The sequence below is a fragment of the Echinops telfairi genome, unplaced genomic scaffold (assembly GCF_000313985.2).
Source record: "Echinops telfairi isolate 266 unplaced genomic scaffold, ASM31398v2 ScPeMD7_7400;HRSCAF=8409, whole genome shotgun sequence".
In the NCBI taxonomy this organism is placed as follows: domain Eukaryota; kingdom Metazoa; phylum Chordata; class Mammalia; order Afrosoricida; family Tenrecidae; genus Echinops; species Echinops telfairi.
Window position 1 is genome coordinate 8,857,237 of NW_022111300.1, and position 10,591 is coordinate 8,867,827.

The window sequence follows — 10,591 nt, forward strand, 5'->3', positions numbered from 1 at the left end:
AAACAAAACCAAAAAAAAAACAAAAAAGGGAAGAAAACAAACAAGGAAAAGGCCTGTTGGTAGATCAAGGTCTGTGTGTTGATCTTTAGGAGCGTTTTCTAGACGGGGTGCCACGCCCTGGCCCCAGCGTCCATCATTTGTCTTCCCTTGGGACCTCCTTGCTCTGGCTAGTTATGTTGATGGGCAAAGGAGTGGAATGAGTGCTCCATTCCATTCCCAATTTAAATCGTGGGTGTAGCATTGCTTCAGACCACGGGCATACTTTTGTGTGAAGTGCGAGTATCACAACCCAGCCCGCTAGGACAAGTCCAGCTCATGACTATTCCTGGAGAGCACGCTCAGCTCGTTGTGCACCTGCAGCCACAGCTGTCTGCCATGACACACAGAGGAGAATCACACGTGCAATCAGTCTCAATCACAATGAAGCCAACGAGAATCAACTTGAAATGGATAGGATCATCCACCTGCAGGAACAAAGCACTTGAACATGACTGTCAACCAGGAAGAGTGTGGGTGCAAAAGCTCTGACAAAGAAGATCAGGGAATGAAAGTCCCTCTCAAGCCAACCAGGAGGCCAGAACGTCTCTAGGTGGTAGACCAGTTGTATGTTTATACTGGAACTTTGTGTTTTAATTTCATCTTTAGTTATGACTTATTTTTGTGACAACGTACACAGTGACACAATTTCTACGTGGACAAATCAGTGATGTTGATTACGTGTATCGAGCTTTACCGCTATTGCCACTTTTCCTCTTCACCACCATTGACAACAACTTGCTCTCCCCTAAGCCTCTCCTCTAAGCTTGATCCCATGCAAATCTTTCTTTAAGACAGCAGACATATTTCGCTAAGTAAGCTAACTCACTCTTTGATTCAGAGGGGATGCCAGGGGATAGTTTTGGTTTAAAGTTGCAAGATTATCTCAAGGCAATAGTTTGGGGTAGGTTCATCCAGCCTCAAGAGTTGCAGACTATCTGGGTTCCATTGAGACTATCCTTTTGTTTGGGATGTTTGTATAGAATCTTTGATAAAAATTGCTTTGCTTTGTTTTTCAAAATGATTTATTTAATCATGATGGGACTGGCTGCTCAATTACTTTCAAGTCAATTCCAACTCACAGTGACCCTATAAGGCAGAAGACCCTAGAAGGAGCAGAACGGCCCCTAGAGAATCTGATGTTGACAGTAGGGCCCGAAGCAGACTGCCTCATTTTTCCTCCACAGAACAGGTGGGTTCAAGCCACCAACTCTTCAGTTAGGACTCCACAGATGAACTAGCTGTGCTTGCAAGTCACCTTTGTCTGCCTGAAGGAAGGCTGCTGAGGCAGTTACAGAGTTCTCTGTCAACTTGAGTGAAGGGGTGGAGCCTAGCCTGTCAATCAGGTCACAGCCAATGAGGCCTCTCTGTGGGCATGGACTTCTGAGGATTCTGGGATCTCCTGTCTCCTCCTCCCGGGAGGCAGGACACACTCTCTGCTTGACTTTCCTATTAACAAGCCACATGGAGCTACACTGATGGAGCCAGAGCCCTGGAGCTGGAGGAATCATATAGAGACCCATGCCAGCACTGAGATGCTTCCATCACCACTGGATCCACAAGACTTCCACTACTGGCCTGTGATCTTCCTGCATTCGGTATCCTTGCATGGCTGTGTCAGTCTAAAGAGGAATTTATGGACTAGTACCAGACATATGGGCTAAAATTGGACTTATGGACTTGATCTGGCCTGGGCTGGGAAGTTTTCTTAATATACACTTGCCCTTAGATATAAAGTTCTCTCTTACACACATATGAGTCTCCCTGGGTTTGTTTCTCGAGTCTACCTGAACTAACACAGATGCTATTCTACGTAGAGTGTAGAACTTACAGGAGCAAAAGAGTAAATATGTGTTGTTTTTTGTCCTGTGTTGCCCAGTGGAGCAAATACTGTGTTTGACAGCTCACTGTGGGGTGGGGGTGGAGCCAGCATTTACATAGCACTTACTATAGATAAGCCCAGCCAGAAATAAGTAAGTTTTATGTCAGCTTCCGCATTTAATCTTCACAAGCTCATTATGGGGTAGGTTTATCCATCAACCTTTTGTATTTTAATTACTAGAGATCAACCCCACCCCCACCCCAAGCCTGATTAACTGAACTTGCCAAGCTAAGGGCTTGGGAAATGATGCGCTCCAGCACACAGCCACCCAGAGGGTGTCAGGCTACCATAGATGACTAGACCCTCTTCAACGATCTTGATTACAAAAGAGACCACCCATCCCAGCCATTAGATGACCAGGAGGGCTTATAAGCTGCTTTGCATTGCACTATGAGGGCTTCCAAGGATCCAAACCCAGATCTGAACCGACGCGTGCAATGGAGTGCAAACAGGCCCATCCCGATGGTCACTCGGTGTCCATCATGCAGGCTCTGTCCTCGGTGACGCCTAAAGCGAAACGAGACTGGGTTCTACTAGAGAAGACAATTGACGTGGCTGACACCGTTGGTCGGAGGAGAAAAGCAGCTGCATGCTGGGGACTGCATTGGCAAGGATTCCAGTTGGCCATCGGGGAGATGAACCCCCTTCGGCCAAAAGAGGTTTGGCATAATAACCCTAACGCAAAGGGCTAATATCTAAAAGGAAAGAATGATAATTATCTGACATTATACAGTGTCTAGACTCATTTCACTCTGAGTTGATACTCTGAGAGAACTGGTTGTTCTGTGGTTTGGGGAGCACCCATCACGTCCCTAATATGACCTAAAATAACAGGGGTGCAGAGGGGTTGACATGATGTGTTTGCACCCAGATGAAACTGGCTCCTTAACTGGGTCTGGTTTGGTAATTAGATGCTTTCCTATAACCCTCAAAAGCCTGGCCCAGCAACTTTTATTTATAGCAAAATATTCCCATTCTTTTCCTGAGTCTAGTATATAATCTAAGTCTGAGAACTCTATGTTAATATATGTTAAGTCTAAAAAGTATATGTTAGACTTAAATATAATGTGTCTATGTTTACAGCAGGGGTTGGGAATGTCCAACCCATGGGTCGTATAAGGCCCTAGAAATCAATACCAGCTAAACTGGCATGCTTCACCAAAGAGAAGCAATTCCAGCCATCACCTTGGGTGTAAGTTTATTAAATATTTGACCAGTATGACCCACAAATGATGTCATAAATATCCAAATGGCCCTTGGCAGTGAAAAGGTTACTCACCTCTGGTTTACGGTAACCTAAGTTTTAACATAATACATAATACATAACATAATACATTTTTAAGACCAGACAAAATTTGCAAAACAGTGCACACTTATGAACTTAAGGGCCATGTCTCGTTCAAGTACATGTTGATGCCGTCCCGTCCACTCATCCTTTCAGTGCTATCATTGTAATAGACGGACAAAGTAGGAAAGCCAGTGTTTCTGATCCATTTACAACCTAAGAGGAGAGATAGACTAGCCTTGTATTTGTGGCACTTTCATTAATAATATGGGGAGGAGTCTGAAAGATAAACTATTTCTAAGACCATGTTGTCTCCACACAGGGACAGAATAAATCTAAGGACAATTCCAACTGTTGCTTTCAATCAAACCAAGCACTGTGAACTGTCCATACCACAGGGTGATGGTACCAACGACTCCTTCGGGCTCTCCCTGCCTGTGGAGACAGAGAACAGTGATCCGCCTGACTAAAAGCTACAGCCAAACCAGTTCTTGGACTTTTCCTTGAATTTGTTTTCAGAAGCAATTTCTGATAGTAGTGACAGTTGCACAACATGACAAACATAATGTCACTACACTTTACACATAAAAATATTGAACAACTATTTGAAGTTGTTTCCAAACGGTGGCAATGACAAGTGGAATTTGGCACGAATCTTTGTGACAGTGGAAACGATTTGTAGACAAACGCCTTTAATCTTTGTTTTTATGGAAAGGTTGCTGTCAGGTGCCATCGAGCATTGCCAATTCATGGAGACCCGATGCACAGCCCAATGAAACACTGCCTGGCCCTGCTCCGTCCTCACATGGCTTCCTGTGCTTGAGCCCATTGTTCAGTGTGCTGTGTCAAGACATCTGGTTGAGGGTCTTCTTTTCCATCGTCCCTCTACTTCATCAAACATGATGTCCTTCTGCAGGCTCTGGTCTCTCCTGACAACACACCCAAACTGTGTGCGGCGAAGTCTTGCTATCCTGATCTTGAAGGAGCGCTTCTTCCAAGACAGACAGGTTTGACCTCTAAGCAGCCCACAGTGCTTTCAATAGTCCTTTCCAGCACCACAATTCAAACGCATTGATTCTTCTTCTGTCTTCCTTAGTCAATGCCCAACTTTCACAGGCATCTGGGGCCATGAAAAATGCCATGGCATGGGTCAGGCACACCTGGGTCCTCCAGGTAACATCCTTGATTTTCAATACACTAAAGAGGTCTTGTGCAGATCTACATGTCTTTTGATCTCTTGACTCGTGCTTCCACGAGCACTGATAGTGGGTTCATATAAGACAAAATCCTTGACAACTTCAATCTTTTCTCCGTTTGTCCTGATGGTACCTATAGGTCCAATTGTGAGGATTTAGGTCTTCCTGACATTGTGTTGTAATTCGTACTGAAGACTACAGTCCTTGATCTTCATCAGCAAGTGCGTCCAGCTCTCTTCACTTTCAACAAGCAAGGTGGTGCAATAAGCATATCACAGGTTGTTAATAAGCCCTCCTCCAAGCCTGATGCCACATTCTTCGTCATAGTTTTTTTTTACTAGTTATTGAATTAATACAACTTTGGAGAGGGTCTAATATGACTAACTGGGTAGATATATTATCCAGAATTTCTAAAAGAAAGACCCAAGAAACCAGGTAAAACAAATACAGAAGACAATTCTAAAACCCTGAACTTCAAAGGAAAAACTAGATAAAATGTAGATAAAGAAGTAGATAAGATGCCAATTAGGAGAAGAAATTAAATAAAATCCAGAGAATAAGGAGACATATGGAGCACTAAATTGCTTACCGGTCCAGCACAGCATGTTCATTTTTAATTGCTGCAAGAAGTGTTGAATTAGGTACATGGACAGCCACCCCTCCCCCCAGGATAATTTACTTCAGAGGACAGCACTGAAGCTCCAGCTCAGGGAGAGGACCATGTCTGATCAGAGCACACGGGAGCAAATGAAGGGGGAGGAAGAGAGAGTGAAGCACACCCTGCCTTGAGAGTGGTCCACCAAGCCTTGAGGACAATATACCTCCTCAGAGCAGCCAAAGCACAGAGAGGACCATATGGCTGGCCCCACTGAGACACAACATCCCTCACTGACCCATAGCCCTACAGGGGACAACACTGGGGATACAGTGTGGAAATTGTGCCTGATTTGACCCCACCACACTGAGGCAAAACACAAAGGGCGTGCAACACAACAGCAAGAGGAGCAGAGCAACGAAGTCCCCAGGGAAGACCAAAAATAGACTTTGGGGCCAGGCCACCCCATCAGACTCCACTGGAAAACACTCCTAGAGGTCAACAAACAGATCTTGGACTATTTACAGGCTTTTATCTCTTTTTGTCATTGGTTTGTTGTTGTTGTTTTGTTTTCTTTTGTTGCTTTGTTTTGCTCTGTCTTGGTTTTGTGCATATTATTATCTCTGCAGGTTTATCTAGATAAGATAGGTGGGATAAACAATCTGGAGGAGAAAACAATGGTTTCAAGGGGACATGGGAGAGGGAGAGGTGGGGGAAAGGAAGTGGTGTTAATAAACCCAGGGACAAGGGGACAACAAGGCAACACTGATCCAAAATCAGTGGAGAGGAGAATATAGGAGGCCTGGTAAGGCTTGATCAAGGGCAATGTAACAAAGAGGAATTACTGAAACCCAAATGAAGACTGAGCATGACAGTGGGACAAGAGGAAAGTCAAAGGACATAGAGGAAAGAGCTAGGAGTCTAAGGGCATTTATAGAAGTCTAAATAAAGGCATGTACATATGTAAATATACTTTATATAGATCTATGTGCATATATTCCTAAGTTTAGCATTAAGGTAACAGATGGACATTGGGCCTCCACTCAAATACTCCCTCAATGCAAGAATACTTTGTTCTATTAAACTGGCATTCCATGATGCTCACCTTCCCAACATGATCCATAAAGACAAAGCGGGTGCATAAGCAAATGTGAAGAAAGCTGATGGTGCCAGGCTATCAAATGATATAGTGCCCAGGGTCTTAAAAGCTTGAAGATAAACAAGCGGCCATCTAGCACAGAAGCAACAAAGCCCACATGGAAGAAGCACACCAGCCTGTGTGATCACGAGGTGTCGAGGGGATCAGGTATTAGGCATCAAAAAACAAAAAAACATATCAATGTGAATGAGGGGGAGTGTCGAGTGGAGACCCAAAGCCCGTCTTTAGGCAACTGCACATCCCCCTTACAGAAAGGTCTTGGGGAGGAGACAAAGCCAGTCAGGGTGCAGTGTAGCAACAATGAAACATACAGCTTTCCTCTAGTTCTTTAGTGCTTCCTCCCCACCTCCCCCTCACTATCATGATCCCAGTTCTACCTTACAAATCTGGCTAGACCAGAGAATGTACACTGATACAGATAGGAACCAGAAACACAGGGAATTCAGGACAGATGAATCTCTCAGGGCCAGTGGTGAGAGTGGCAATACTGGGAGGGTGGAGGGAAGGTGGGGTAGAAAGGGGGAACTGATTACAAGAATCTACACATAACCCCCTTCCAGGGGGACGGACAACAGAAAAGTGGGTTAAGGGAGATGCCAGACAGTGTAAGACATGACAAAATAATAATCATTTATAAATTATCAAGGGTTCATGAGGGAGGAGGGGCAGGGAGGAAGGGGAAAAATGAGGAGCTGATACCAAAGGCTCAAGTAGAAAGCAAATGATTTGAGAATGATGATGGCAACAAATGTACAAATGTGGTTGACACAATGGATGGATGGATGGATGGATTGTGATGCATTGTATGAGCCCCCAGTAAAATGATTTTTACAATAAAGAAGTGTTCCAATAGGGCCAGACCCCACTCTCTCAAGACTGCACCAACACCCACTCTGGTGAGCAGCACCCAGAGAGCTGTGTATCCTGCTTTACTTCGCACAGCTCCCATGTGATCAGGAGCGTGGCTGCCCTTAACCCGGACCACCCAGTGGCAAGGCAAGCCCCTCCCAGGCCCCTCCTCCACTTGGTGTTCATCATCAGCTGGAAGCCAGGTCCAGACATAACTACCGCACCTGTGTGTTTGCTGCCTGAAATTTGGATTGGTGCATTTCCACTTTGATTTTCCCAGTTCTTTTAAACTTAGTTTTGCTTTTCCTTTCTTTCTTTTCTCCCTTTCCCTTTCCCTATCCCTTTTTTTGTTCTTTCTCTCCACCAGACCCTCCACATCTACGTTTGGCAGCTGGATCTTGCATTGGTTCTGGGCTACCATTTTTCTTTTATCTCGTTTTTCTTATCATTTCTTTCCTCATCTCTTCCCACCTTTTTCCCCCCTTAGCCAGGAACCAGGGAACCTACACAGCCATACCCACCACACTTGCAGCCCCCCCTTACCAGGAGAGTCCCAACAGTTGCTATGACAGCACTAGATCTACAGTAGATGTCAGCCAACACCTGCCCAGCCTGGCCTCAGCTGTTGTACATGACCAGCATCTTAGAGACTCCTGGCCACACTCTCACCTGCTACCAAATCCACCTGGATAGCGATACTGAGCACCCCAGTGCTACCAAATAAGAGTAGCACGTCTGACCCATTGTCCAAGTATATTAAAGTAACAACAACAACAAACAAGGTGAAGCAAACCAATATACAATTTAAAAATACATATAATGCCACCACAAGGCACTGAAGACAACAGACAATTTCAAATCACAGTAAAAGCAAACAGGATAAGACAGTTCAAGTGAGTGGCTAGATCAACTTCTGGAGGAAGAAATTGTATGGAACTACTGGATATGGAAATCCACAATCATAAAAATGATATTTTGTGTCCTTCAGCACATTAAAGAAAACAAAGATGACATACATAAAACCAAGGAAGACAGACAAAATTATTGTAGAATTCAGGAAAACAGAAACTATAAAACAAGTAGCAAATAGAAAATTTCAGAAATAGATAACACACTGAAAGGCAAAGGAGTAGTACTGAATCAGTGGAGATAGGATTAGTGAAAAGGAAGATGAATTCTCACTACTAGTCTGCGAGAGGAGCCATCATTAAGAAGAACAGGAAGAAGGAGTTCCTATGCCAGGAGTGACACCCTCAAGAGCAATGGCGCTGCAGTCATCATCAGAAAGGACATCTCCAGATCTGTTTGAAGGCCAATGTTCTTTCTTCTTATGAAAAGGATGAGATGGTGGAGAATCTCCATATCAGCAGCTAAGGCCAGGCCAGGGGCTGAATGCATCAAAGACCATCTTTTATGTGCTAGGATAATGTCTATGCTCATTCACTGAAATCCACTCAGTACAACTATGATTCAAATGTATGCACCAACCACTCAAGTTACTGATGCATAAATGGAAGAATTCTACCCACATCCCCGGCCTTAAATGGATCAAACCTGCAACCAAGATGCATTGATCCTTATTGGCAATTGGAGTGCAAAAGTAGGAAACAAAGAGGAAGGAACAATAGTTGGGAAAGACAGCCTTGGTGATAGAAATGAAGCCAGAGATCCTATGACAGAATTTTACAAGATCAATGACTTCATAGCAAATATCTTTTTTTTCCAACAATACAAAAGGCAACTATATGCTTGGACTTCTCCAGATGGAATACACAGAAATCAAATTGATTACATCTGTGAGGAGAGATGATGAAGAATCTCCATCTCAGCAGCCAAGAGCAGGCCAGGGGCTGAATGCATCAAAGATCATCTTTTATGGTCTTTGTTTAGCTGGCAATTGCTAAAATGTAACTGAGGTAGACGTTGAAGAAAACGAAAACAAGTCCATGAGATCCAAACTACAAACTTGAGCGTATCTCCTCTGAATTTAGCGAACATCTCAGGCACCGGTTGGATGCATCAGACACTGATGAGAGAAGACCTGACGAACTGTGGAATGACCTCAAGAACACAGGACACGAAAGAAGCAAAAGGTCATTAAAAATACAAAAAGAAATAAAACATCAAAGAAGATGTCAGAAGAGACTCTGAAACTTGCTCTTCAAAAGAGTTGAACAGAAAATGTCAAAGGGCAGCTCAAGAAGAAGAAATACAGTATTATGATGAAACCGTGAGTTGGAGGACCCAAAAGAACTTGCTCAGCAAATCTTAAATGGAAAGAGTCGAAGAAAAAGTTCAAATCTCAAGTTGCAATACTACAACATTTAATGGGCAAAATATTGAATGAGGCAAGAAACATCCAAAGAAAATGTAAAGAATGCACAGAATTATTATATCCAGAACTAGTTGGCAATTCAAGAGGTAGCATTTGAGTCAGAATCAATGGAACTGAAGAAAGCAGTCCAAGCTGCACTGAAAGTAGTAGCCAAAAATGCTCACTGCCATCAAGTTGATTCTGACTCGTAGTGACCCCTGTGGGTTTCTGATACCGTAACTGGTTACAGGAGTAGAAAGCCCAGTCTGTCTCCCACGTAGCTGCTGGTGGTTTTGAACTGTTGACCATGAGGATCACAGCCCAATATGTAACTACTACAGCACCAGGGTGCCATAGCCAAAACCAAGGTTCCAGGAATTGGTGGAATATTCATGAAAATGTTTTGGCAAGTTTATGAGGTACCGGAAGTACCCACTCATCCATGCCAAGAAATTTGGAAGACTTTGACAACTGACTGGAAGAGATCCATATTTGCACGCATTCTAAAGAAAGGTGACCCAACAGAATGTTCATCATAGAACAATATCACTCATATCACATGCGAGTATAGTTTTACTGAAGATCATTCAACAACTGCTGTGGTAGTATATTAGCAGGGAGCGCCCAGAGGTTCATGCTGGATTCTGAAAAGGACATGGAAAAAGGGATATCATTGCTGATGTCAGATGGACCGTGGCTGACAGTACAGAATACCATAAAGGTGTTTACTTGTGTGTTATTGCCTGTACAAAGACACTCAGCCATGTTGATCATAACACACTCTGGAGAGCCTTAAGAAGAATGGAAATTCCAGAATACTAAAGTGTGCTCATGAGTAACCTGTACATGGATCAAAAGCCAGTTGTGTACACAGAACAAGAGAATACTCCATGGTTTACAATCAGGAATGGTATGCATCAGAGGTGTATCCTCTCATGATATTTATTCAATCTGTCTGTTGACTAAATAATCAGAGAACTTAGATTTTATAAAGAAGGGTACGGCATCAGGATTGGGAGAAGGCTTGGTTGCTGAAAATGAAGAGGAGTTGAAGCACTTGTTGATGAAGATCAAGGATTGCACCCTTCAGTATGCATTAAAACTCAATGCAAAAAAATCCTCACAGTTCGACAAATAGGTAGCATCATGATAAAAAGAGAAAAAATGGAAGCTGTCAAGGATTACATCTTGCCTGGATCCATGAGCAATGCCCACGAAAGCATCAGTCAAGAGATCAAATGACACTTTTCATTGGGTAAATATGCTGAATAAGAC